Source organism: Narcine bancroftii, unplaced genomic scaffold, assembly GCF_036971445.1.
Source record: "Narcine bancroftii isolate sNarBan1 unplaced genomic scaffold, sNarBan1.hap1 Scaffold_110, whole genome shotgun sequence".
Lineage (NCBI taxonomy): Eukaryota > Metazoa > Chordata > Chondrichthyes > Torpediniformes > Narcinidae > Narcine > Narcine bancroftii.
The window spans coordinates 379,623-405,402 of NW_027211840.1; the positions used below are offsets into that span (position 1 = coordinate 379,623).

At 48.3% G+C, this 25,780-nt stretch overlaps 1 long non-coding RNA gene across 1 annotated transcript; it reads right to left on the reverse strand.

The window, feature by feature from the left end:
• Positions 1-12,905: 12,905 nt before the first annotated feature.
• On the reverse strand, positions 12,906-19,247 carry LOC138750254 (uncharacterized). The gene is made up of 4 exons (XR_011349201.1): positions 19,080-19,247; positions 17,765-17,954; positions 17,067-17,147; positions 12,906-14,182 (listed from the first exon to the last, which is right to left on the reverse strand). It is a non-coding gene; the product is annotated as an uncharacterized lncRNA (long non-coding RNA).
• Positions 19,248-25,780: the final 6,533 nt, after the last annotated feature.

Below are 25,780 nucleotides of genomic sequence, written 5' to 3' on the forward strand. Positions count from 1 at the left end.
CAATATGGAGTTATTTTTCTGGACGTGCTGGACATGTATCATTTGTCTGTTGTGTGAGGGCTTGGTTGTGTGTTTGCGTATGTTTACCCCAAGAACTCTGTTTTATCAGGTCGTACTTGTGCTATCCAAGGGTAATAAATTTGATCTTGTACTCTGGAGCGGGTGCAGAATAGATTTCCTGGATCGGAGAATGTATCTCATGAAGCAAAGGTGACTGAGTAGGGCTTTTCTCTTCCCCTCGCCCCAACCCCACAAACTTGACTTTATTTACAAATTATTTCCAAAGAGGAAGACCATTCCAAGTCTTTTCTCCTCCTCCTGTTGTATCCAGATATTCCCTTCACTGCACATTGCTGCATACGTCTCTGTTTACCTTCATTGCCACCACTTTGATACCGTGTGGTTACTGCCCCCCTCTGCTGTTGGAGGAGTTCCCCTTGGTCTCAGCCTCTCAATGCCCGGTTATGGAAGGATTATGATCCATCCCCATAGTGCCTTCGTGTTGGCTATGCCAAGCCTCCGTGCATCCCTCAGCATGTACCCCTGCAGCCTGGAATCTTCCAGTTGGCAGCGGTCCCTCCCCGACATATCCGCTTGCTGAAAGACTGGCAGGACACGTTTAACATAGAACATGAGAGCACAGTACAAGCACTTCAGCCCGCGATGTTGTGCCGACCGATGTATTCATACCAAAATAAAAATAACTAACCCCTTCCTCCCTCATAATCCTCCATTTTTCTTTCATCCATGTGACTCAGAGCCTCTTAAATGCCCCTAAGGTTTCAGCCTTCACCACCACCCCAGTTCTAGGGCTCGTCCCATGTCCATGACCTGGTACACATACACTGCATTCCCTCCCCTTGTCACCCTCCTGCTCCCCCCACCCCGAGCCAGTAGTGAAGGTGGTTTCTGTCCCAACAGGTGTTGCGGACCTCATCCAGGGAGCAGATCCGGGAGATGAACCCAAACTACAACGAATTCAGCTTGCCGCAGATCAAAGCACGTCCGTGGGCCAAGGTGAGTGACCCGAGGTGAACCATAGCTCCAGGGGTGGTTTTGTCCTCTGGGTCCTTCCCTAATACTGTCCCCTGTCACCCACCTGGCCCTTCCCCAAAGCCCTCATCTCCCACCAGGCCTGTCCCCAAACCCCTCCCTCTGCTGAGATCATCCCCAAAATACTGTCAGGCCTGTCAACAAAGCCCCTATTCCCCACTGGGCCCATCCCCAATGCTCCACCCATTGCTTGGACCATCTCCAGAGCTCCTGTCTCCCACCAGGGCTTTCAACAAGCCCCTGTCCCACAACATGCCCAGCCAAAAGTCCCTGTCCCCGTCCCCCACGCCAATTCGCCTGTATCCAAAGGCCCAACATCAGGTCTGTCCTCCCACCAGACCAGTACCCTCACTGGGACCCTCTCCAATCGATTACCCATCACAACTACCCCACCAAAGTTCTTTAAACTTCCCCTTCCCCCACCCACAGGCCTTGGTATCTGAGCTGCTTCTAGGACTCCTAGACAGTGGAGATGTGGGGAGGGCAGTGGTACATCTCCTTCCCGTTGACAGTGTCCCATACCTTCACAAAGCTGGGGAATCCCCTGACCCTTGGCACACAGATATCTATCCCATCTGAGCCAGTCCTCTCTCTCTCTCTCTCTCCCCCCACCATCCTGGAGAATGTGGCCCAGTTCAGCTAGCTGCTAAAGTACACACTGCCCTTCACCTCTTCCCCAGGACTCCTGCTCCCACTTGTCCTTCAACGAGCTGTGTGCCCACAGCCAGGAGCTTCCCCCTCCGAGTTAACCTTGGCCCTGTGGGTGAGTGGGTGGGACATGACAAGGGTTTGTAGGTGGTGGAATTGGGGTAAGAAAGTTTGGGTGAGACCTGGGAAAGAGAACGGTGATCATCCGGCCGGTGTGAGGCATTGAAGACGGAGTCAATGCCGGGTCCATCCCCCAGCATGTCTATCTCCAAAACTGACCCCGCCAAGTCCATCCTAAATATCATCCCCTGCCGGGTCCATCCACAATCCCGTCCCCTGCTGGGTCCAACCCCAAAACCGTCCCCCGCTGAATCTGTCCCCAATACCGTCCCCGGCCGGGTCCATCCCCAATTCTGTGCACGCCGGGTCCATCCAAAATCCCATCTCACTCCGAGTCCATCCCCAATCCCACCCCCCGCTGGGTCCATCCCCAATCTTGTCCCCCACTGGGTCCAAACCCAATACCGTCCCCCACCTGATCCATCCCAATACCATCCCCCACTGGATCCATTCCCAAACGCATCCCCGCCGGGTCCATCAACATCCCATCTCCTGCTGAGTCCAATCCCAATGCCATTCCCAACTTGGTCTGTCACTAATTCTTTTGCCCGACAGGTCCTCCCACAAACCCACTGGTCTCTCCCCAAAGCCCCTGACCCCCACAAGGTCCATTTCCAAAGCCATTGTCCCCCACCGGCTGGTCCCCAAAGCTCCTGCCTCCCCACGGGATCTGTCCTGTAGCCCCATCCCTCATGTCTGTCATGTCTGTCCTCCCACTGGACCGATCCTCTCGATCACCATTCAGAACTACCCCTCCCCAATTCCCGAAACTCCCCCTTCGACCACTGACAGGTCTTGGAACCTGAGCTGCTCCTGGGACCCCCAGATGGTGGAGATGTGGGGAGGGCAGTGTCCCAGACCTTCACCGAGCTGGGGAATTCCCTGACCCTTGGCACCAGGACATCTGTCCCATCTGAGCCAGTTCTCTCTCTCCCCCCACCCTGGAGGCTGTGACCCTGTGTAGCTGGCTGCTACAGTACACACTGCCCTTCACCTCTTGCCCCAAGACTCCTGCTCTCACTTGTCCTTCGACAAGCTTTGTGACTACAGGCTGGACCTTCCCCCACCTTGCTACCCTTGGCCCTGTGGGCGAGTGGGTGGGCCATGACGAGGGGGTTGTAGGTGGTGGAATTGGGTAAGAAAATTTGGGTGAGAGCCAGGAGAGACTGGTGATCATCTGGCCAGGGAGAGGCATTAGGGACAGAGTCACTGGGCAGGGGTCAGAGTCTCAGGGAAACAAGAGCACTGGAATTGGAAGCAATCACAGCTCATGGAAAGTAGGAGGAAGAACCCTGGGAATAATTGAGAGTGGCGAGGTTAGTGCCGCGGTTAGAAAAACGCTGATAAGGTGCCAGCGAGCCGGGTTCAAATTTGACACTGTCTCTGGGGAGTTGTACATTCTTCCTGTGTCTGCGTGCATTTCCACAAGTTGCTCCTGGTCCTTCCACCATTTAAAACGTACCGGGGTTTGTAGGTCATTGGTGTAATTGAGTGGTTGTGGCTCAGAGGCTGAAAGGGCCTGTTCCCGGGCTGCATGTGTCAATCTAAAATCTCCATCTAAAATGATAGTCCTGCCTGTCATGAATTATTTAAGGATTCAACTCAAAAGTGTGGACAAGATAGACAACTCCGAAACCATCCTTTTGGCCCTTCTTTTCTGATGGCCAAGCTGCTTGCAAACAGTCCATATCCCTCTCATCCTTTTCATTCCACGGACCCATTCAACTCGCATTGCATTGTCAATCTCACGGCCTGTTGGAAGAAGTTATTTCCCTGTCTGGCAGCCTGATTTTGTTCCTCCATATCTCCTTCCTGATGGTAGTGGGTCAAAGATGCTGTGTGCTGGATGTCTGCGGGTCTATTTACAGGCCCCATCCCTGGACAATCAGAGGCCCCTTGTCTCAAAGTCCCATCCATGTGGCCCCTCACTCATCAATCCCTCGTCGGAACACAACTACCCCCTCCTTACCTACCTCTACCAGCCCTTAGTATCCTCATGACAGTTCCAGGCACCTGTTATGTCGACCCTTGATGACCTGTGCCAGCTCTAATTTGGACCCTGGCCTCACCTAAACCATTGGAATAACCTGCGCCTTCTACCCTCGAGAGCCCGAGGGAATCTGCACCCTAAACAGTGTCCTGCTGGTGCACCATCGAATGCCCTCCATCCCCTTCCACGGGTTCCCTGCTGTTATCATGCTCCTGCATGGACCCCACCCTGGCAAAACTACCCATATTTTCACTGATCCTTCTGTACCTCTACATTCTGTCCAGGGGTCAGGATTGTGCTGTGGGACTGGTGGAGAATAAAACAACAATATCAGGAGACAGGGAGCAGTGTAGAGACCCCCAGATCTGCAAGATGGGGACAGTGCAGAGAACCCCAGCTCCAGGAGACAGGGAGCAGCACAGAGACCCCCTAGTTCTGGGAGACCGGCTGAGTTGTACACAAGTCTCGAAGTGGCTGGAGCAGGAAGTATACAAATCTATGTTCCAGGGTAAACTGGAACAAAAGCGAGGAATGCACTTTGGTAAATCAGTCCGCTGTCCTCTTCACAGTCAGATCTGACTACCTGAAGGTGTCGGGGATCTGGCTTGGAGAGGCCGAGTCATGCAACAAAAAAATGGTCAGAGCCGATTGTAAAGGTTCACCAGAAATTGGGTCTGTGGGAATGACATTCCCTCTCAGTAATGGGGAAGAACCTGGTCATCAGGTGCAAGGTGCTCTCGGTACTGCTGCGTGTGATGCAGGCGTGGCCCATCCCACACACCTCTGCCCTGGCTATTACCAGAGCAGTTTCCCTCTTCATGTGGGGGTCCAAAATGGATGGAGTGGGAAGGAGGTCCATGTACGTCACCAGACTGTGGTGTTGTGAGCCCAAAGGATCCCAAAACCCAGCAGCAATAGACATTCACCAGGACGAGTAGTTATATAAAGATAAGTTGTTTTTAATTATCTTTAAACATGAAAACAGAATCAAACTTTAACTTATCTCTATTAACTTAACTAACCTTAATCCCCTTCTAAGTCTAAGTGCACGTGTATGATGTGTGTGTAAATGTAAGAAAAGTTATTTGGTTCACAGTTCAATCTCACTTCTCATTCTTCTAAGTTCAATGGTTGTAGGCAATTCTAATACTGTGCATGGAATTGAACATGTATAAAGTTCATCAGGCTTTGCCACTCAGGAAAGTTCTGTAAGGTTTGCAGAGAGAGATTTGTTGTTCCAGGATTTTCACAACTGAGCTACCACCATTAGTCAGCTCAATGTGTCGCTGATAAAACTTGGCCCATCAGGGTTCTCCAGATGATAACTTCTTTCTTTCAGGCTAGCACTGTGTTCCTTCCTGTTTCATTTATTCCGAGAGTAACATCAGGCAGCTAGCACTTCCAGCGAGCACCTAGAATTAGGTGGAGGTTAAACATGTGGCTCAAGGGGTGGAGTCAGAGACTGGGTTTTAATTCTTGGACAACTGGGACCTTTTTTGGGGAAGCTGGGACCTATACCATAATGATGGGTGACATCTTAATCCCAGAGGGACCAGTCTCCTGGCGGGGGCATTTGCTAGGGCTGTCACGAGGGGTTTAAACTAGTATGGTTAGGGACAGGGTTTCAGGTTAGCCAGGACAGTAGGGTGAGGGTTAGTAGGGTAAGGAAAGAGACAAGTTTAAATAATTTGAGGGAGGAAAAGCAGGAAGTAGTAAACAGATACTGCAGTGAAAATTGTGAGAATGGTAGATAGGAAGATATGCAGAAGGTAGGATGTTGGAGATCCCTGAGTTGTATTTATTTTAAAGCGAGAATTAATGTGGATTGACATGTGGCATTATGATGTGTGGCCATTAGCGAGACATGGTTGAAAGAAGGTTGTGATTGGCAGTTGAATGTTCCACGATTTTGCTGCTTCAGATGTGACAGAGTTGGTGGATTAAGAGGGGGAGGTGGGCATTACATGTCAGGGAGGATATTACAGCAGTGCTGAGGCAAGATAGACTGGAGGGCTCGTCAAGAGAGGCAGTGTGGCTAGAGCTGAAAAATAAGAAGGGTGAGGTTATTATTATAGGTATTATTTAAGGCCTCCAAATGGGGAAAGGGAACCAGGAGAGCAAATGTGCAAGGAAATAGGTGGGATATGCAGGTAAAATAGGGTGGTGTTGGTTGGGGATTTCAATTTTCCAAATATTGATTGGGAAATGCAGTCAGTAAAAGGGCAGGATGGCTTAGTATTTATGCATTGTGTTCAGGATTGCTTTTTGCAGCAATATGTTGAGACGCCAACTAGAGTGGGAGCAGTGTTCGATCTGTTGTTTGGGAATGTAATGGGGCAGGTGACGGAGGTGAGCGTTAGGGAGAACTTCGGATCCAGTGATCATTTTGACATACTCTTAAGAACTTGAAGAGGGAAATTAGAAAGACAAAAAGAAGGGATGAGGTGTCCATCGCTAATAAGGCAAAGGTGAATCCTCAGGCTTTTTTCAGATATGTAAACAGTAAAAGGAGGGTTAAACATAGAATAGGTCGACTGGATGATGGGACCAGTGAACTGTGTCAGGAACCGTATGAGATGGAGAAATATTGAACAAATTTTTCTCGTCTGTATTCACGAGGGAAACGGACATTGGGCTATACAAGATAAGAGAGGCAAAGGGGTTAGTTATGGAAAGGATTAGATAAGGATTAGTAAAGTGAGAGGTTTGGAGCTTCTTGGGTCAATTCAAGTGGATAAGTCTCCTGGTCCTGATGGGATTTTTCCCAGGACTTTAAGGGAGGTCAGGGAACAAATAGCGGGGGCACTGACAGCGATTGTTCAAAGATCACTGGAGGAGGGTGTGGTGCCGTGGGATTGGAGGGTTGCAAATATAGTTCTGTTGTTCAAAAAAGGCAGTAGGTGGAGTCCAAGTAATTATCGGCCAGTAAGTTTGAATTCTGAGTGGGGAAGATTATGGATGGTATACTTCGAGATAGTATGTACAAATATCTGGATAGGCAGGGATAGATCAGGGGCACCCAGCATGGGTTTGTGAAAGGAAAGTCATGTTTGATGAATCTTGTTGAATTTTTTTGAAGAATTGACAAGAAAAGTGGATGAAGGTCGGATGGTTGATGAGATCTATTTGAATTTTAGTAAGGCTTTTGATAAGGTTCTGCATGTAAGGTTATTTAGGAAGGTTCAGTCATTAGGGATTAATAGATAGTGGGATGGGTTCAGAAGTGGCTGGGAGATAGACAGCAGAGAGTCATGGTGGACAACTATATGTCATGTTGGAAGCCTGTGACAAGTGAAGTGCCTCAGGGATCGATGCTGGGTCCCTTGTTGTTTATCATTAATATTAATGATTTAGAGGAGAGTGTGGTTAACTGGGTAAGCAAATATGCAGACTATACAAAAATAGGGGGAGTGGTGGACAGTGAGGTAGATTTTCTTGGAATAAAGGATTTGGTTTGTTTGGAAAAGATGGCAGATGGAATTTAATATTGACAAGTGTGAGGTGCTGCATTCTGGAAAAAAAAATACAAATAGAACATATGCAGTTAAGGGGAGGGGGTAGAGGAATGAAGAGGAACAGAGGGATCTTGGAGTTATGGTACAGAGTTCACTGAACGTGGGTTCCCAGGTAGACAGGGTGGTTAAGAAGGCATATGACATGCTGGCCTTCATAAATCATAGCATAGGCTAGAGTGCAGCTGTTTAAGGCACTGCTGAGGCCATGTTTGGAGAATTGTGTTCCGTTCTGGTCTCCAAATTATAGGAAGAATATAGAAAAGGTAGAGAAGGTGCAGAGATTTATAAGAATGTTGCCTGGCTTACAGTATCTGGATTACAGGGAGAGATTAAGGAGACTGGGACTTTATTCATTGGGACGTAGACGAATGAGAGGGGACAATATAGCTATTTAAAAGTATGAAAGGAATATATAGACGAGACATAGACAGACACTTTCCCGTGAGGGAAGGGAAGGTTGGAACAAGAGGCCATGAGTTAATGGTAAGGAGGCAAAACTTCTGGAGAAATTTTAGAGGATGCTTCTTCACTCAGAGAGTGGAGGCAGAATGGAATGATCTTCCGAATGAGATAGTTGCGGCAGGGTCCCTTCTGTCAATTAAGAGAAGGTTGGATGTGTACATGGAGGTGAGGGGGTTGGAGGGATATTGGCGGAAATCGGGAGGATTGAGCTAGTGGAGTTGTTCTAGTGAACCAGTGCGGTCTCAAAAGGCCGACATGGCCTCTTTCTGCTCTGTAAATGGTTATATGGTTACATGGTGACACAGTTTTCATTTCAATGTCACATCTCTCGTTACACAACTCTCTGCTCTCCACGTTCATGCTGCACATTTCTTCACTGCTGTTATGGCTGGACTCAGAAAATGTTTTTGATATTTATTCAACTTCAGTTTTGTATCTGCTTCATATCTCTGACCAAGCACAAATATTCTCACATCCTTTTGTATTTTAATCTTCATAATTTGCCTAATAATAGACTGAAATCCTTCCACTTTTACACAGGTCCAAACCGAATGGAAAGAAAAGTCTCAATCACCTGATTACATTGAAAACATTTCTTGGAATAATTGGAGATAAGTCCATTTAATTTATATGTAGTATAGCAGAATTGATGTGGAGATTTTTATTTTTATATCTGGCATTAATCATATTTGTAACACTCTTGACACAATCCTGACCCTATTTCTTCTTGAATTTGTATATTTCAATCTTCACACCACTCTGAACAGCTTCTTTCTGAAATCGTCACATCCAAGCCCGACTCCCATCTTTCTCCTGACCTCTGCTATCCTGGTTTTGGATTTTCTCTCTGGAGAGCATCGTACATTTCATTGATAACTTTGGGTGTATTTCCCATCCAACTCTTTGTTCCATTTCACTAATTTTAGGTGGAGTCAATGTTGGTCCCTATCTTTCTCTTAAGAATGATCTAAGTGGGAGAAAACAGAAGAAGGTCCCACTTGCCTCTCCGTATTTGTGTTTAATTGTTTGAAGAATTTCTTCCATGTAGCGTCTTCAAAATATCTTATACTCTGTCATAACATAAATTTAATATTCTATTGCCTCTGTTCATAGGCAATAACACATTTTGACATACTTTGCTTCCCCTCCTCCATTGTTGTCAGATTCGTGTGGGTCCCACAGATGAAGAACCAGACCAAAGCGGAGGTACAAAGCACACATTTATTTCGGGGATGGAAACAGGACAACAGGGTTGATATGTTAGGCAAGCCTCTACACTTCTAATTAGGAGGGAGAAACCGACAGAGACGGGGAAATTACATGAACTTACACATTCAACATTCAGGATCAAGGTGATAAAAGGTGAGGAGGAATGCAGTGGTCATTGGGGACTCCATTGTCAGAGGTACAGACAAGAGATTCTGTGAGCCAGATAGGTATACCCGCATGGCATGCTGCCTCCCTGGTGCAAGGGTACGGGAATATCTCAAATCGGGTCCAGAGTATTCTGAAAGGAGACTGTGAGCAGCCTGATGTCTTGGTATATGCCTCATTGGGTACCAATGACATAGATAAAAAGAGGGAGGAGGTACTAAAAAAGGATTACAGCGAGCTGGGACAGAAGCTAAGAAAAAGGACCGCCAGGGTGGTGATCTCTGGATTGCTACCTGTGCCAAGTGCAACTGAGGACAAAAATGGAAGGTTAAGACAAATGAATGTGTGGCTGAGGGGCTGGTGTAAAAGACAGGGTTTTGGCTTCTTGGATCATTGGGATCTCTTTTGGGGAAGTCATGACCTTTACAAGAAGGATGGGTTACACCTAGACCAAAAAGGGGTCAATATATTGGCAGCTAGGTTTGGTACAGCCGTCGGATGCGGTTTAAACTAATTTGATAGTGCAAAGGACAGGAAAGATAAAATAGGAAAAGTTAGGTTGGGCAGCGAAAGTAAAAAAATCAGATAGAGCAGGGAAGGTAAAAAAAGCACATTTGAAGGCTTTATATCTTAATGCAAGAAGCATTCGGAACAAGGTAGATAAATTGGCTGTGGAAATTGAGACAAACAAATATGATTTGATTGGGATTACAGAAACATGGCTGCAAGGTGGGCAAGCCTGGAAACTCAACATCCCAGGGTATACGATATTTAGGAGGGATCGGCAAGAAAGAAAAGGGGGTGGGGTAGCATTGATGGTGAGAGAAGGGACCGACACGATTGACAGAAAGGATATTAACTCGGAAGATACTGAATCTATATGGGTAGAACTGAGGAATAGCAAGGGGCGGAAAACGTTAGTGGGGGTGGTATATAGGCCTCCAAATAGTAATGTAGAGGTGAGGGAAGGCATAAAAAGAGAAATTAGATAAGGGAACAGCTGTCGGAGACTTTAATTTACATATTGATTGGACTAGCCAAATCTGTAAAAATACTGAGGAGGAGGAGTTCCTTGAATGTTTACGGGACAGTTATCTAGACCAATATGTCGAGGAACCAGCTCGGGAGCAGGCCATTTTAGACTGGGTATTACGCAATGAAAAGGGGCTAATCAGCAATCTTGTCGTACGAGGTCCTTTGGGTAGGAGCGATCACAATATGATCGAATTCACACTCGACATGGAGAGTGAAGAAATTAAAACCGAGACTAAGGTCCTGAATTTAAATAAAGGGGATTATGATGGTATGTGATGGGAGTTGAGTAAGATTGATTGGGTGGTGTTTATGGGGGGGGGGGGGGGGTTGACGGTGGATAGACAATGGAAAGCATTCACAGATCTAATGGAAGAATTGCAGAAATCGTTTATACCAGTTTGGCATAAAAATATACCAAAAAAGGTGACTCAACCGTGTATAACAAGGGAAATTAGAGACAGCATTATGTCCAAAGAGAGAGCATATCAATTGGCCAAATAAGTACCAAATCCGAAGACTGGGAACAGTTCAAGATGCAGCAAAGGGGGACAAAGGGATTAATCAAGAGGGCAAAAATAAATTACGAGAGTAAGCTTGCGGCAAACATAAAAACCAACTGCAAAAGCTTTTATAGATATGTCAAGAGGAAAAGATTGGTGAAATCCAGAGTAGGTCCTGTTAGAAATAGAAGTACCTTTAAAGAAATTGCTCGAGACAAATATTGAGAACAAAGAACATTTATTCCAACAACAATGCAAAGTTGGGTGCTTCCCCTTACCCTGGGAATACACACATACACTGGGGCTCACCCAACTTTTATACAGTAAATTTCAGTATCAGAATACCCTCCCCCTTACATTCTTCTGCCCCCTGGATGGGTTTGGCAGAGGCAATCCTTCCTGCCTACGTGCAGTTTCAGTAGACTTGGAGGACCGGGGGTATCCTGTCGGTGTCTTCTTATGCCATTATTCCCATTGTCCTTATTCACATCCTAGCCCTTGTCCCCATTCACACCTTCCCGACTCTCAGGGCTACAGTCCCTTCATCTGCAGGGTTCGTTAATCTTGTCTAGGGTTTACTAGTTAAATATGCATACTTGAAAAATCTGTTGTATGGCTTACTAATTATAGATGTATAACTTGCTAATACTGTCTAAGGTCTTCTAATTATTTATGCAAGCCTTGCTAATTCTATCTGGGGCTTGGCGACCCTTATCTCGTTCAGACTAACTCTACTTCTATTCTCAGTTGTCTGTCCTTCTCTCCTTCATTCAGTGAACTTGCTGGTGTAGGAGATTCTTATCTTACTCAGACAGTGTCAGCTTCCTGCCTTCTAATATCCATGTCTCATGTTGTTTGCACTGGCTTCATTCATTTACTTATGTATCAATTTTATTTTCTTCATTTCTTCATGTTCATATTACAATGTCAGTTTTTCTCATCTCTCACAATCCTCACTTTTCTTTTAGATCAGTAATAGTGATCTCACACAATGATCAGTGTTACTGATCTCAGTGTTACTGGACTCTCACAATCCTCCGTTTTCTTTTAGATCTGTATTACTGATGCGGTAAAGTGGAACTTGTTGGTTTTCCCAGCTGGTCAATAAACGGATAGCAGTTTCCATGTCCTCAGAAAGATGTTGAGAATCGTACATCCTTTGGGTGTAAGTGTTCTGACGAAAGGGTTGATGAGTTAAACGATGTGTACAAGTCCGTATTTCAGCATGATGCTGAACCAAGCCATGAAAGACCCCAACAATGAAGACGCTGTTTACATCCGGTACCGCACGGATGGCAGTCTCTTCAATCTTAGGCGCCTGCAAGCTCACACCAAGACACAAGAGAAACTTGTCTGTGAACTACTCTTTGCAGACAATGCCGCTTTAGTTGCCCATTCAGAGCCAGCTCTTCAGCGCTTGACGTCCTGCTTTGCGGAAACTGCCAAAATGTTTGGCCTGGAAGTCAGCCTGAAGAAAACTGAGGTCCTCCATCAGCCAGCTCCCCACCATGACTACCAGCCCCCCCACATCTCCATCGGGCACACAAAACTCAAAACGGTCAACCAGTTTACCTATCTCGGCTGCACCATTTCATCAGATGCAAGGATCGACAATGAGATAGACAACAGACTCGCCAAGGCAAATAGCGCCTTTGGAAGACTACACAAAAGAGTCTGGAAAAACAACCAACTGAAAAACCTCACAAAGATAAGCGTATACAGAGCCGTTGTCATACCCACACTCCTGTTCGGCTCCGAATCATGGGTCCTCTACCGGCACCACCTACGGCTCCTAGAACCTTCCACCAGCGTTGTCTCCGCTCCATCCTCAACATCCATTGGAGCGCTTACACCCCTAACGTCGAAGTACTCGAGATGGCAGAGGTCGACAGCATTGAGTCCACGCTGCTGAAGATCCAGCTGCGCTGGATGGGTCACGTCTCCAGAATGGAGGACCATCGCCTTCCCAAGATCATGTTATATGGCGAGCTCTCCACTGGCCACCGTGACAGAGGTGCACCAAAGAAAAGGTACAAGGACTGCCTAAAGAAATCTCTTGGTGCCTGCCACATTGACCACCGCCAGTGGGCTGATAACGCCTCAAACCGTGCATCTTGGCGCCTCACAGTTTGGCGGGCAGCAACCTCCTTTGAAGAAGACCGCAGAGCCCACCTCACTGACAAAAGGCAAAGGAGGAAAAACCCAACACCCAACCCCAACCAACCAATTTTCCCCTGCAACCGCTGCAATCGTGTCTGCCTGTCCCGCATCGGACTTGTCAGCCACAAACGAGCCTGCAGCTGACGTGGACTTTTTTACCCCCTCCATAAATCTTCGTCCGCGAAGCCAAGCCAAAGAAAGAACAAGTCCGTATGTAGGGAAGCAGTAAGATGGTGAGAGTAATGAGTCCAGCTGTTAAAAGGGTTGCGAGTATCAGATTCCAGTAACCGGTGAAAAGTCCATTCCATCCCGCAGAGGACCGAGGTTGCAAAGTCTGTCCCTGGGCATGGAAAGTTTTTTGATGTCCTGAAGAAGTGTTCTTAACCGCCTTCCCGTTGTGAGTAGTGTCTTTAAGGAGTCTTTCACAAGTGCTGCGTTCAGCAGCGAAGCTGTAATCGAGAGGCAGGCGGTGTTGTTGAAGTGTGTCTGGTCAACGTTGTTTATCTTCAGCCCGTAACCTCAGGGCCATTGTGTTGTGTTGGATGATAATGCCCAAGGCTGCATGGAGTCTGATTAGATGTTTCAGATGGCAAGGAGCGATAGCGATCTGTAGCCGCTGTTGCAGTTTATAACTGGAACTTCCCTTAACGATGCAGTAGTAAGGATTGTAAATGCTGGCGGAACCCAAAGGATGTTTGAGAAAAGACCAGTCTGGGGAGAATTGTGCATTACGATTAGAGATGTATGTAACAGTCTGAGTAGAATTGAAGTTGTGAGTCGAAGCCTGTCTGTGTACATTAGCAAACGTCTTCTCTCTCTCTCTCTGACAGGTGCATTGGTTACTAACATTCAGTGTGTTTGTGTCATATCGCTCTCTTTGTGCTACAGGTTTAGAACTCATACCTTTAATATCTATGTGGCAAGTTAAGTGATGGTCTCTACAGCTGTTCTGGTCCCCTGGTCCGTATTGGAATCCCTTATTAAAACATATCTTACTATGGCTAAAAACTAAATCTACACCTTGTCTAAACTCTAAAGGAAAAAAATTGTGACCTCTGCTGCCCCTATTCCAGGAGGACTTAATACATTGCGAGTAATTAAGTGATGTCCCAGAAATGGAGAAGCAACAATTAAACAATACAATAAAGAATAAAAACAACATTACGGCACTTTTTCACAGCGTAGTGTAAGTTTCAGGTCAGAAGGATGAGGCACTGCACGCCAGGTGGAGGGTTGAGTTTGACTGTCTTGATCCTGTGGTTCGGTAGCTGGTTTAATCCGTTGGATGTGGGTCCAGCCTTTTTCTCCTGTTCGCACGGCAGCGTCTGAAATCAAAAGGACACAGTAGGGACCATCCCAGGCAGGTTTCAGTTGGTTATCTTGCCATGCTTTGACATAAACCCAATGACCAGGTTTAATAGAATGGATAGGAAATTCCAGGGGTGGAGTTTGGGCTAATAATCCCTTCTGTTTCAGGTCGTGTATAGAAGTAGAAAGACCCTGTAGAAATTTTGAAATGTATTGATCATTAGCCTCAGGGATAGGGGTATCAGTGTGGAATCCCATAAATGGAAGTCCAAACATTATTTCGTATGGTGAGACTGCAAGGTCTTTACGAGGGGCTGTGCGAATTCTAAGCAGGGCTAATGGTAAAGATTTAATCCAGGAGAGGCCAGTCTCTTCATGAAGTCGAGTGAGTTGATTTTTCAAAGTTTGATTCATTCTTTCAACTCGACCTGAACTTTGGGGGTGCCATGGGGTATGTAGTTGCCAGTCTATTCCCAGTTTCTTGCAGACACCCTGGAGAACCTGAGAGGTAAAATGTGTTCCTCGGTCTGAATCAATGGTTTGAATCAGACCATATCTTGGAATCACAGATTCAATAAGTATTCCGATTACAGTGATAGCTCGATCATTCGGGGTGGGGAAAGCTTCAACCCATCGTGTAAAATGATCTACCATGACTAGAAGGTATTTGTAAATACCACTTTTAGGAAGTTCTGTAAAATCAACTTGTATGCGTTGAAACGGGCTAACTGCGATGTCGCGACCGCCAGGCAGTACAGGGCACATAGATTTCTTTTTGATTCTCTGACAGATCGGACAACCGCGAGTAGTGAGTTTAGCAATTGTATATATGCCGGAGCAGTGTAAGGATCGTTGAAAGGCATCAACAAGCGCCTGAGTTCCCCAATGTGTCTGTTGGTGTAGCTGATCTACCACTTGGCGGGCTAATGCTTTGTTAAGGACTTGACGTCCGTCTGCTGTCCACCACAACCCGTCGGCAGTTTGGCGAAATCCCTGATCTTTCATTGAGACCTCCTCTTCCCGTAAAAAGATGGGGCTTTTTTTAATCTCTAGTGGTTTGGGCAGTAATAGGTGGATGTGAATCTTTTCCGCAAGTGCAGCCTGTCTGTTGCCGTGAGCTTCAGGACTGTCACCACTTTGATGTCCTCGGACATGTACTACGGCTATTTCAGTCGGGAGCGTCAGAGCATCTAGGGATTGGACAATTAAGTGTTCATGGGCTAACTTCTGTCCTTTACCAGTTATCATTCCCCGTTCTTTCCAGATCTTCCCAAAGGTGTGGACTACACCAAAAGCGTACTTAGAGTCAGTGTAGATAGTGTCTATTTTGTTCTCTAAACCGTGGAGTGCTCTACATAGGGCGTATAATTCACAGGATTGCGCTGACCAATGACCAGGGAGGCGACCGGCTTCAATCACTAGTCCTTGCTTCCCATCCACTACACTATACCCACTTTCGTGAGTTCCTGCAATGCATCGTGAAGAGCCGTCAATAAACCACCTTTCACCTTCTTTTAAAGGGACATCAGTTAGATCTTCCCTAATTTTGGTTTGTAGATCTATGACTTCTAAGCACTCATGTTCTAATTCATTTGTGGAATTGTCCAAATTTGGAGCAATGAGGAAGGCTGCTGGGTTAAGGGTTTTAGTCATGAGCAAGGTCAAATCATCCTTATCCATTAGGATCGTTTCATATTTTAAAATTCTAGGGTCCGTGAGCCATCTCCCAGCACGTTGTAAGAGAATATTGCGGACTGTGTGAGGGGTGTGAACTATCATAAGGGCGCCGAAAGTAATTTTCCATCCTTCCTCAACTAAAACATCTGGCAACACAACAATATAACATGACCCACTTTGCCTCCACACTGGCCAGGTCTGGATCCTGAGGGTAAGGGGAGGTGGGTGAAGGGCCCCTCCCTGCCAATCAACATCCATCCTCATCATCCTCTCCACCCCTCTCCCCTCACTAACCTTTCTCTCCTCACCAATACCCATTGAGACACTCATGCACCCTTCATCGATATCCAGTCCCCAGCGAGACTCAGCCAGTAAACTCCTCCATATCCTCCAACCCCACCATCCAAGCTTGCCCCAGTGGACAACTTGACCACCCAGACCCACAACCACCTTGATGTAGATCATGGGAATGGGCTGCTTGGCCTTGTTGAAGAGCTGGGCCATGCAGTGAACCGTCTCGGGAACATAGTCCAGACCCAGATTCAAATAAGCCTCCTCTTTCTTTTGGATTTACCCACCAACATCCAGCACCTCTCCCAACAGGAGTGCCAGCCCCTCCTGCTCTCTGTAGGCCTGATGCCCCCAGTGCTCAACACAACATGGCATGAATCCAAGGGCTCAGCGAGCAGAGCGTCAACAGGCCGTAGTGGACCCATCCGCTGACCCATCATTCGGCTTCTGGTGAGACTGTAAAAATGTGCAGCTCTGACCGCCCTCCCTCGTGAGGCAAGGATTCACCAGGAGAGATAAACCATTGACGTTTCGAGATGAGAAATGTTTGCAGCCAGGTGTTGGCTGGGGTCGAACATGTGGATTCAGAGCAGGCGTTGATTTGGAAGAGCACGAAAAGGTTCTGGGGAAGTGAGTTTTGGGGGAAAATACATTCGTGAAATGAATTGGGGAAACAGACTGGAGGGGCTGAGTGGCCGAATTTGGCGACCTTGTCTTGTGGTCCTGCTGCTGTCTGGAGTTGAAATGGCAAGAGGTCATGAGTTAATGGGTGAGGAGCAGGGCAGCCAGCGTCAAGGAGTCGGCACTGGTCAGAGGGGCAGGATGGAGGCAACAGAGAGGCTGCAGCGAGACAGATCGATTGAAGGAATGGGGAAGGTAGCAGCAAATGATATGCATCGGAGTGAGGGTGGGGTGGGTGCAGGTGGATCTTACCTTGACTACAGAGGAGTAGAAGTTGAGAAGAGGGACGATGATGGTGTGATCCAGCTTTCGCACGATCTGCAGTTTGCGGTTCTATGGCGAGAGAGGAACATCAGCAAGGCTGGGCGATGGGTCGGGGCCCTGAGGGGCGACTTGTCCAAGTTGAGGGGGGAGGCGGGGAGGAGATTCGTCAAGAGGTCAGAGGTGGTGAACTCCAAGGGAGGCCGAAATGGGGGACTCGTCGAGAGTCGGTGGGGGGGACTTTTTGTGTTGCTGGAGCGGGGACTCGTCAGGGGGTTCAATGAAGTATCACTTCCGTTTTTATGATTGTTTTCCCAGCTTCTACTAAACAATGAATTTGCAGAAAATCTCTGATATTTGCCAGGTGTGTGTGTGTGTGTGTGTGTGTGTGTGTGTGTGTGTGTGTGTGTGTGTGTGTGTGTGTGGGGGGTGGGGGGTTGTGTGTGGGGAGGGGGGGGGCTGCTGTGGGTTTGTGTGACTTTCTCTGTTTCCAAACCCCATGGCTGCCTTGGTCTCTGTCAGATGCTCCACTTTCCACCCGCCCTTCAAAAATGTGTTTGGGGTGTTTGTCAATTGGGTGTAATTGTGTGAAACGGGCTCATGTGTCGCAAGGGCCTGTGAACGTGCTGTAGGCCCTAAAGTTAAATATCAGGGTTTTCTATTTCCACACAACTGCTCCTCCCCCTCACCTTGAATCTCTTGTCCTGCAAGATATTCTTGATGGCAATCAGCTCTCCGGAGTCCACCAGCCTTGCCTGGTACACCACACCGAAAGATCCATTGTCGATGATTTTATCATCTGTGCAGGACACCACCTTGGAGACGTTGGGTCCATGACACGGTGTGGCCACCTCTGTTGTGACCTTATTGCCATGTCCTCTGGGGCAGAAGCAGCAGCATTTACACACCCAGAGGGTACACAACAGGTCATTTATCCCAACCCAGCCTTGCTGTCCAAGTTAGTCTCTACCCCTCCCTCTAACTCCCTTCCAAGGATCACCTAAATGTCAGAATTGATCCTCTGGTGGTTTGTTCCAACCTCTCAGTAGAAATATTGCCACCCCAGGTCCCTCTTTGATCACTCTCCTCAGACTGAGGCCAGTTCCGCAGCCATTCACTTTGTCTACAACCCTCCCTCCATGGAAGGATCGGGTCATCCTTGACCTTCAGCACGCCCCGGGGAGATGAACCACTCTGAACCCTACCACGGGTTTAGCAGAAGCCCTCCACATTCCCAGAAGCTCAGTAACACCGTGATCTTCCATGATGCAAGTGAGACCTCGTTGCCTGAGGGAGCAGGTGGTGCGGAGAGAGCCCCACTCTTCACCGTTCAACTCTGCTGGGTCCGCCGCAGCAGAAACACTTTCTAGCACCTTGATCCAGGTCCACTGGGGGAAAGAATCCTATCCCGGTTGGGGGGGTGTGGGGGTGTATGCAGGGGTGGAAGGGATCTTGTAACCGGGGGGGTGGGGTGGCGGGTGGAGGAGCGGTCCTGTCTCTCAGTGGACAGATCCCAATCCAGGTGGAGGGGGAGCTCTGTCCCATTTCTGTTGAAAGGTCTACCTTCCATCCCCCTCACAACTTCTCTTCTCCCTCAGACACCTCACACTCTCCCCTGCCCCAATTCCTCTACCACACTCTCATCCCCCACCCAACACCACCCCCATGGTTTCCCCAGTGCCTTCCGTCCCCTCGCACCCCATCCCCCCAGCTCAACCCTATGTCCCCTACCTCTGATCCAATCACCCTTGACATTAGCCCCTGGTTAAACCCCGTTCCTTCGTTCTCCCCTCCACTCCTACAGACCCCATCCCTGTATCCCCTCACATGCCATTGTTCTCCCCTCCCCAGTCCCCTCCAGCTGCCTCATAAAGTGCCCTGCACTCAGGATGGGGAGAAGGGATTAAATGCTGCCTCCATTCTCTCCGCCCACACTGGGTGAAGGATGGTGCCAGAGGAGTCTCTGTCCCAGTAGGGGAGCCTGTAACAGGCTCTTTATCTCACCCATGGGTGCAGGGTGCTTCCAAACACAACCCTGTTGATCAGAGGGTCCCTGGGATGAGACAGCGTCCTACTCCGACACGCGGGCCAGAATTCCCTTCTAGGAGAGGCATCTTTCTCGTGTTGCTGTGCCATGCACGACTCAGCTATGGCTGCCCCATGCAGTGACATCATCACCCCCTCTGTGTCATCATCTCCCCCCTCTGTGACACCTCCCCTCTCTGTGACACCACTAGTGTAATGGGTAGGGACATCCAACCATTTAAATCCTCCTCAATTTCCCCAAGCAAGGGGAGAATAATTCAGCTGGTCTAAATTACTCGTTGTTATCTATTCTAATTCCTAGATATTTGATCCCATTTTCCTGCCACATTTGTTGACTATTTTCTTGACATTGGCGCTAATCCCCCTTCCTAAGTGACATGATTTTGCACATATCCCAAAAGAACTTATACCCAGAGATGTCCCCATAGTCCTCCAGGGTGGAGCACAACTTGGGCAATGAGTGTGTCGGGTCTGTCAGATATATCAGAACAACTTCTGCAAATAAATTGATTTCATGCTCTTCCTGGCCTGTTCTGAAACCTTTAATGCCTGAATCCTGGCAAATGGCCTCGGCTAATCGCTCCATGGCCAGTACAAACTCACTCACTGCGGGTGTGGGGGGGGGGGAGTCTGACCTTGATAGGCATGCCTGTTGGCTACCTCTGTCCCTCTCATCTCGACATCAGTGGCTCAGGTTGGGGGTGTCTGTGCTGGCTCCCGCAGTGCACAGCAGCGCTGCTGGACCACCTTTATCTCCTTATTTTCCTGGGCCCTCTGCAAATCTTTCCTTTCTATGATCTCACATTGGTTTCTCAGGAGAAACACTGGCAGCCAAAAGGCACCCTCTGATTCCCCTTAAATTTTGGGAACCCCAACTTCTTGAAGTGGGACAACACGTGGTGACCTATTTTCTCAAGATGTGGATCCAGGAGCTTGGACCAGTCTACCAGTTGCCGTGGTCCGCCAGCATGCTTGCCAAGCTCCCCAACCCTGCACTCTCGTCAGTCCACCCGCAGATCTTGTTCTCCCTGCCTGCACTAGATTTCCTGTCCCGATTCCAAAGCATCTCCACTGCAGCTGTGTTCAGTCGGAACTCGAAGGACCCTGCTCACTGCACCAATTATTATGTGTGTGAAACTGATTCGAGGGGTCCCAAGGGTGGCGAATTTGAACACAGTTGTCTTTTATTGACACGTAGTGAAGTCGCATGAGGAGTAAAAGACACACACAGACACAAACTCGCCGGATTAATCGATACACTTGCAACCACTCGTGGAGAGAAGACTTGACAATCAACTTGTCATATACGATACCTTGAACAGGTCATTCATTCACTCATTGATCTTGGATGCCTGTGGATGGTAGGGGATATGTAGGTGGCCCCAAATACTTGGCATCACCACCCATTGCTGGTCGGACGTTACCCGATAGGGTATTCCACATATGGAGCACGCTTAAATGGTGCTTGATCGGCCCGCTGGCAAGATATCCAAGTATGTGCTGACCATCGTGAGAACATATCACTTTTTATTTTGGCAAGGGAGAGGCCTGATATGGTCAATTTATCAGACTTGGCCAGCTCCCGAACCCCAGCAAACGTGCCCCTTGGTTTTAATTGCTGACAAATAGGGCATTTGGCCTTCACAGTTCTTGCAACATCATGAGACCCCCAGATCGTTTGTCCATCATAGTTCCCCCATATGCCCACATTTATGATGTACCAATGCTGCCAAGGCTCCGGTGTCACTCTGCTTGGGGAAAATAGTGGCAGAGCATATTTGAGCAGCTCAGTCCACAGTGGCATCGCGTCAGCTTCAGCGGTTTTCCTGGGGGTGTGTCCATCCACGTGGTGGACCCTGACTATTCTTTTGTTGTTCCACCTCTCAGAAGATCTGCCAGTGCTGTTGTCCTCAGAGCAGGCAGCCATGGATCTGCCTCCCTGTCCCCTGCCGCCGACCCATCCACACTGACGTGCTGTTTGGCACAGCCCAGAAATCCTGTGGCACTAATCGGAAAGGAGGCTCCTGGGCCCGCCTGGTTGTCCCTTTTCGGATCAGTGCCACAGCTGCCAACTTGGACAGTTGGCTCTCCCCTCCACCTCACCCTCTTGTGTCAGTACTTTATCTGTGGTGGGCTGGAGCGCTCCCACCTTACACCGCTGTTTTTCGCACCTCCATCAGCCGGAGCCGTCAGTAAACCAAGCTTTTTCCTGCTGTCCAGCATCGAGGATGTTGAATGGTTTGCCCCAGGCCATGGTGCCAAGCTCTTCTCGGGGTCATTCAGGTGGTAGGCTGTCACTTTCGGGCAGGACACGATCTGTTCTTGCAAGTGGCTCAGCCCTTCGAGCCCGGCCTCTCTGCGGTCTGCCATGTACCACTTCTTCGGTCCGCTGTGAGTGGCATCCACAGATTTAACCCATCACATGTTGGGGAGGTGTGGCTGGAGTGTGACTGTCTCTGCTGCCATCTGGTTCTCTGTGGTGAGCAGGCGAGCATCTGACACTCAGATGGGGAGTCGCGGGAGGCAGCTTCCAGGAGGGAATTGAACCAGAAGCTGTGTGGGACTCGGCGACCTTGCCTCTTTTGCTCGAGGCTCCATTAGGCCATTGTCTTCATGGCAGAGACAAGTCATTCAAAGTGTCTTCCAGTTTTGAGGGGTTGGGGATACTTGTGGTCAGTGGCAGTGGTGTTCAACAGCATGTTTTGCCATTTAAGAAGCCATTTGTTGTTCAGGTCATCAATGAAGCGGAGAGTTTTTTTTTCTGGGCAACATTGTACAGTAGATGGAGGGACAGGGTGAGATGGGGAATATGTTGGCATCAGTAACCCAAAAGACCCACAAAACTTTGTGCCTCAACTTGTTGGTGGGCACCGCAATGAGGATTTTGCTTTGAGCAACCATTGATATTTCTCTGCTGCCTGGATGCTCAGACAAAAGACTGTTGGACTAGGACCCTGGACCTTTTCCAGGTGGTGCCTCCCTGGTGCCAGTGTCTGGGGTGTTGCTGCTGGTGTCCAAGACATCCTAAAGTGGGCCAGAGGTTGTGGTACATGGAGATACCAATGACATAGGGAGGAAGAGGGAAGTTCCTGAAAAGTGGGTCCAGGGCGTTTGGTGAGAGCTGAAAAGAAATAGCATGAAGGGAGTCATGTTGGGATGACTGTCTGGGCCATGCAACAGTGAGAGCAGGAACAGAATGAGGTGGAGGATGAAGGCGTGGCCTGAAGGTGCGGGTTAAGAGCCCCTTGAGGACATCTTATTTGCCTTGCTCGGGAGGCTGATGTCGGAAGTCGATGAACCGTGCTGCCATGTCCTGATGAGCAAGAACATCATGGAGGAGTAATGGATGTCATCATCGGTGATCTCTTGAAGGTGGAACTGGTCCTTGGCCTGTTTAAACCCCACGTGGGGCTGCGACATCCAGAATGTTGAGAGCTTCAACCAAACCATCTGAAGAGCCACCTGGACCGTGATCTTCAAGTCCAACTGAAGGGCTGGGTCCTGCTGAGGTCACCACTGTAGCAGACACTTCTGTTGAGGAGAGAAGGGGGAGGGGGTAGGATATTGGGGATTGGGTGGGGGGTGGTTTCTTTATTCTTTCTTTTATAAATGCCACACATTAGATGAGCATTATCATTGTGTGAATTGGTTGTGGTTTTAAGTTTATAAATATTTTTTTTAAATGATCGGCAGGACCACGAGTGGCAGATAGGATCATGGGGACTCTCTCTCCCCAACCCACCCACCCCAAATATCAATGGGATAAACCGGGTTCATTGTCAACGTCGTCGAGGATCCTTTCCACCTGCCCACAGCATTTGGCAGCTCTTCTCGTCGGGAAAGAAGTCGAGGAATATCGGAGCCAGGAGCACCAGGCCCAGAAACAGATTCTTCCTGCGAGCAGGGAGAATGGAGAATGATGGATGACCAACTCAGACAAAGACTCCATGACTCTGCTATTGATTCAAGAGAATTTATTTCTTTTTTGGGAGGGACTGCACGTGTATCATTTGTCTCTCTGTGCATAGGTCCGGTTGTGTGTTTGCAGAGGTTTCCACCATGAACACAGTTTCCTCAGGTTAAATTTGAACGGGTACAGAGGAGCTTTCCTGGATTGGAGAATGTATCTCATGAAACAAAGTTGACTGAGTTCGGGCTTTTCTCTTTTTCACCCCAAAATTAACTTTATTCTAAAATTATTGACCAAGAGGACAACTGTTCCATGTCTTTTCTCATCCTCGTGTTGCATGCCTGTATTCCCTTCACTGCACATGTTCTCTGTTTAGCATCATTCCACCACTTACTCCCTGCACTCTGTGGTTGAAGGGGTTCCCCTTAGTCTCTGCCCCTTAAAACCCCTTAAGATCCACCAAGCCTCAGTGCATCTCTCAGCAACCTGGAATAGGCCGGTGGGCAGCGTTCCCTCACCCACATCTCCATGTGCTAAAAGACCAGCAGGTTAACGTCGAACAGTTATGCCCTTCGGACCTCGATGTTGTGCTGACCTATCAATTCCAAGCAAAATAAAAACTAGACCCTTCCTCCTTCATAACCCTCCATTCTTGCAATGGAGGGAGTGCAGAGGCAATTCACCAGGCTGATACCTGGAATGGCAGGAATGACTTATGAGGAAAGATTGCGCAAATTGGGATTGTACTCGCTGGAGTTTAGAAGATTGAAAGGGGATCTCATAGAGACATATAAAATTCTGGCAGTACTGGACAGAATGGATGCAGATGGGATGTTTCCAAGGATGGGAAAATCCAGAACCCAGGACCATGGTTTGAGGATAATAGGCAAACCATTTAGGACGGAGATGAGGAGGAATTTCTTTACCCAGAGAGTGGTGAATCTGTAGAATTCATTGCCACAGAGGGCAGTACAGGCAGGTTCATTAAATATGTTTAAGAGGGAATTAGATATATTTCTTCAGTATAAGGGTATTAAAGGTTATGGAGAGAAGGCGGGGACGGGGTACTGAACTTTAAGATCAGCCATGATCTCATTGAATGGCGGAGCAGGCTCGAAGGGTCGAATGACCTACTCCTGCTCCTATCTTCTATGTTTCCTTCATTCATGTGTCCAAGAAGCCTTTAAATGCTGCAAATATTTCAGCCTTCATCACCACTCCTGGCAAGGCATTCCTGGCACCCACAACTCTGTGTAAAAACAAGTACCCCTGATATTGCCCCTAAACCTTCCTCCCTTTGCTTTGGGCTTCTAGTGTTTGCTTCTCTTATCTGGGTTTCAGGCAGACGAAAAGGCATCTTTCACTGAGATTCTGGTCTTCCAGCAGTTCTGGATGTCTGTCTCTGGATGCTCTGCTCAGGGGACCACCCTGCAATATCTCATCAAGTCCTAGTCTCTGTGTCAGCAGGAATTCCATGCTGACCACTGCCTGATGGCCCTGTGGGCAATAGTGTTTGTCTATGCAACCATTCCCATGAAGGTGATGGGGCAAAGTCCTGCTGACTAGGACATTGTGTGGCATCAGGGCCAGACCAATCTTTCGCAACGCCTGAGCCAGGTAGAACCTCAGCACATAGCGGCTTTTGGTGCCCTTGCACTTTGTTTCCAAGCACAGCCATACACAATAGCCATGCTGGTTAGGGTTATGCCCCCATTGATTGACGACGTACATGGTCCTCCAGACTCTATCCATTTTGGACCCCCACATGAATAGGAAATGTGTTTTTGGGAATTGACAGGGTGGAGGTGTGGGGATGGGCCACACCTGCCTCACGTGCAGCAGTACCAAGAGCTCCTTGCACCTGATGACCAGGTTCTACCGGATTGACAGAGTTGGGCATCTCTGTGGTTCTCCCTGTCTACTGGAACTGGGGGTCTCCTTACTGCTCCCCATCTCGAGTTGGTACTTTGTTCTCCACCATCACCACAAGACAACCAAGACCCCTGGATGGAGGGCAGAGGCGCAGAGAGATCAGAGAGAATACGGGTAGTTTTAACAGGGTGGGGTCCATCCTGATGCCTGATAACAGGATGAAACCAACGGGGAAGGAGGATGCAGGGCATTTGATAGCAGGTGGGGCAGGGTGTAGACATGGCAGCTGACCGGAATTGTCAGGGGGATACTGAGACCTGGGAGAGGAGGGGAAGGACGGTGCAGTTGTGTTCTGACGAGAGAGTGCTGAGGGAGAGGCAACATGGGTGGAACCTCAAGGAAAGGGACCCCTGAATTTTTTGCAGGGATGGGCTCTGTAAATAGACTCACAGATATCCAGCAAAGAGCATTTATGTCCCCCTGCCATCAGGAAGGAGATATGGAGGAATAAAAGGAGAGAAGCCAGGGAGGGAAATAACTTCTTCCCACAGGCCGTGAGATTGACAAGGCAACATGAGCTGGATGGGAGATAAGAATGAAAAGGTGGAGAGGAATATGGACTGATTTCAACAGCACAGCCAGCAGGAGAGTGGGGCCGAAGGGCCTGTTTCTGTGGTCTATCTGGACCAGCCTTTTGAATTCAAGCTTCAAAAGACCAAACCATTTTTAAATTTAATATCAACGGTATAGAATGAATCAAGAGACAAGATGTATGTCCAGCGGCAAGCGTCGAAGTCACTTCCTGAAAGGGAGGCTCTGAAACCACTGGGAGGTTCTGGCCGGAATGAGTCCCGGCTTCCTCTGGAAGGAGGAGAGG